This window comes from Penaeus monodon, chromosome 35 (genome assembly GCF_015228065.2).
Source record: "Penaeus monodon isolate SGIC_2016 chromosome 35, NSTDA_Pmon_1, whole genome shotgun sequence".
Taxonomy (NCBI): Eukaryota; Metazoa; Arthropoda; class Malacostraca; order Decapoda; family Penaeidae; genus Penaeus; species Penaeus monodon.
Window position 1 is genome coordinate 31,639,202 of NC_051420.1, and position 3,393 is coordinate 31,642,594.

The following is a 3,393-nucleotide window of genomic DNA, read 5'->3' on the forward strand; positions in this document are numbered from 1 at the left end:
ATAGATCCAGTGAATTGTAAAACATTCATTAAAAAAATAAGAGATTAAAATAGGTCATAAGTCGGTTTAAAACATTAATTAGAGAAGTATTTAAAACGTGATATTCAAAAAATTCGTCACGTCACGAACTGAGAAAACGAATAAAAATCATCTAGGGAGTAAAACATGACCATTCATAGTAACAAAACGAATTTAAAATTACAAATTACATACAAGAACTAGGAAAGTAGAAGAAAACAATCAAATTAGCAAATACAATTAATAGAAATAAAAGCGAAAATAAAAGAAAGCGGGATGGGGGTGAATCTACGGGATCGCAGCGCAGGTGAAAGTGAGTGACAACTGAGTGCCACGAGACACCCCTATGTGAATGGTAATTCCACAATATATATATTAATATATATATATATATATATATATAGTAATAATATATTATTACATAATATATAATATATATATATATATATCTATATATATATAATAATATATATATAAATGTATGTGCATATACACACACACACACACACACAACACACACACACCACCCACACACACACACACACACACACACACACACAAAACACACACACAAGTGCTATTATCATAAATCATCAAGGGGATAAAGCCGACGGGGCGCATGGCCGATCCACCTTCGCTTCCCAGACACGTGTGTCCCTCGTGGGAGTCTCAGGAGGCCCTCGGCCCACTCTAATTCCTCGCTACAGTTCGTCGAGCATGCCCAAGCTATGACCCCTGCGGTCTGCCACAGTGCCTCCTTCACCCAGGGTGTCTCGTAAAAGAGACAACACTGATGCAGCCAGGGTCACACAGGGAACGAACTAGGGACATATAACCCTGAGTTGGCGATCCGGATTATGCAAGATAAAGTCCCATGCAGTCTCACTGTGCAACCGTCGGTTGAACACCTTAGTACTGCCAAACTGTACCCATGATCCAGGTGAAGGGGGACTGTTAAAAAAGCTCATCGGACAAAACTCCAACACGTGTTCCATCCAGGTACTGGGAGGGTCACAGATGCGGAGGGCGCGCACACACACACACACACAATCAGACTCAGACTCACACTCACACTCACACACACACTCACATATATATATATATATATATATATATATATATATATATATATGTGTGTGTGTGTGTGTGTGTGTGTGTGTGTGTGTGTGTGTGTGTGTGTGTGTGCGCGCCCTCCGCAACTGTGACCCCCAGTACCTGCATGGAAAACGTCCAGGTTTCGCTTCCATAGAGCAAAACTGGCAGTATCAAGGGTTTGAAGACACATAGCTTGGTCCTTCTGCATAGGTACCGACATCTCCAAATGCTCTTGTTGATCGAGTTCATGGCTCCTGTTCATGGCTCCTCCAGGCCGATCCATCTATTGACTTCTTGGTGTGACAGCCCAGAGATATGGACAACGTTACCAAGGTATGTAAAACTCTGTAACTTCAACGTCCTCGCCGCAAACATGGATCGACTGAATGGCTTCCCTTAACAGGCCCCCAAAGTCCTGAATATTGGTCTTGGTCCAGGAGACCTCTAGGCTTCGTCTCATTGTTAAATGCATCAAGAGCCGCCACCAGTGACTCCAGGGACTCAGATAGGATAGCAGCATCATCGGCAAAGTCAAGGTCTGAGACCTTGATATTGCCTGGTGTTGCTCCACACTGACTTTGGCTAGTAGCTCTGCCCTTTATCAAGTCCATACAGGTGTTGAAAAGTGTTGTGCAAGGACACAGCCTTGCCTCACCCCTGAATTAACAGGGAAGAAGTTTAAGAAACCCCCACCACACTTTACAGCACTTTCAGTACCAGTATAAAGGCTCGCTATTGGGCCAATAATCTGCATTGGAATTCCCTTGAGTCTGAGGATCTCCCATAGCGATTCACGATGCACCAAGTCAAACGCCTTCTTGAGGTAGCAACCCACGACCAAACTCACGACGGCGCTCCACAATTACTCGAAGTGCTAGTATGCGGTCTATTGTGGAGCTGCCAGGAGTGAATCTGGACTGCTCCGGTCTCTGATGCCTCAGTAGGTGGTCGCGAATCCATTTCAGAAGAATGTGAGTGAAAACTTTGCCTAATATGCTGATCAGTGTAATGCCACGGTAGTTGCTACAGTCCCAATGATTCCCTTTCCCCTACCAGAGAGGGATGACCATGCCCCTCAACAGTTCAGGGGGAATGGTACCAGACTGCCAAATGGCAGTCAAGACTGTATGCAAGCCCCGAGCCATAGGTTCACCCCCAGCCTTTAAAAGCATGCCTGCAGCTTTCCCACTCTTCAGCTTGGAAATCGCCATCCTAACCTCTGTCAGGGTAGGAGGTTCCTCGCTGATGGGTGGGTCCGGCACAGGTATTGTGACATCGGTTGCATCCAAGCTAACTGTTGGAGGGTCTACCTGGTACAACTGCTAATAATACTCAGCCTAACGTTCACGAACCCCAACATGATCTGAGATGATCCATCCATCCACTGATCGGACTGCAGTCATCTGCGAGGAGGGCTTAGAGTTCAGTTTTCTCAGGGCTTGATAGGCAGGGCGAAGGTCGTTTACCAAGAAATGGCCTTTATCCTCAGGAAGATTCCTATGCACCAAGGAGCGACACAGGACCTGATTGCTATTCAGCCGAGCCCTGCGACACACTTCAGTGGCCTCCAATATCTCCAGGGAGATGGATTTCTGCTTGCCCTCAGCATATGCCAATGGTTCCTAGGCTGTTTTGAGTGTTTTGCATTTGAAGAACCCCCACAGAGCAACTGTCAAGTTCTGTGAATTGGTCAGAGACTGCCATGGTGAACCCACAGGCATACTCCTCCTCACTTAGTCTGTCCAAATGAAACACCTTACAGCGACCAATGGATGGATGGGGAGTTTTGAATTGGACCCATAGGGTAGCCACAAGCAGACTATGGTCAGTGCCACAGAACTCGGCACTCCAGTAAACTCTACAGTTCTGGAGGATTCTCCATCGCATGCTAAAAAGAATGTGATCGATCTCCTTGGCCACTGTACCTATATCGCTATACCATGTCCAGCAATGTGGGTTGGAGCGCTGGTACCAGGAGCCAGAGATCCTCATTCTCTGGGACCTAGCAAAGTCCTGGAGAAGGTGGCTGTTCTCGCTGCTGTAATCAGCTCCCAAGCCATGGGGGCCGACGCACATCTCATAGTTAGTTCGGTCACAGCCAGATACCGCATTGAAGTCGCCCAGAATAATGCAAATATCTCGCTGGGGGCAATTGTCTGCCACAGATGCGAGTTTGGTATAGAACACCTCTTTCACATCGAGTTTACAAACATCAGTAGTAGCATATACAGCAATAAGAGACATGAAGCCAAAGGCATGCTTCACTCTCGGTGTCATAAT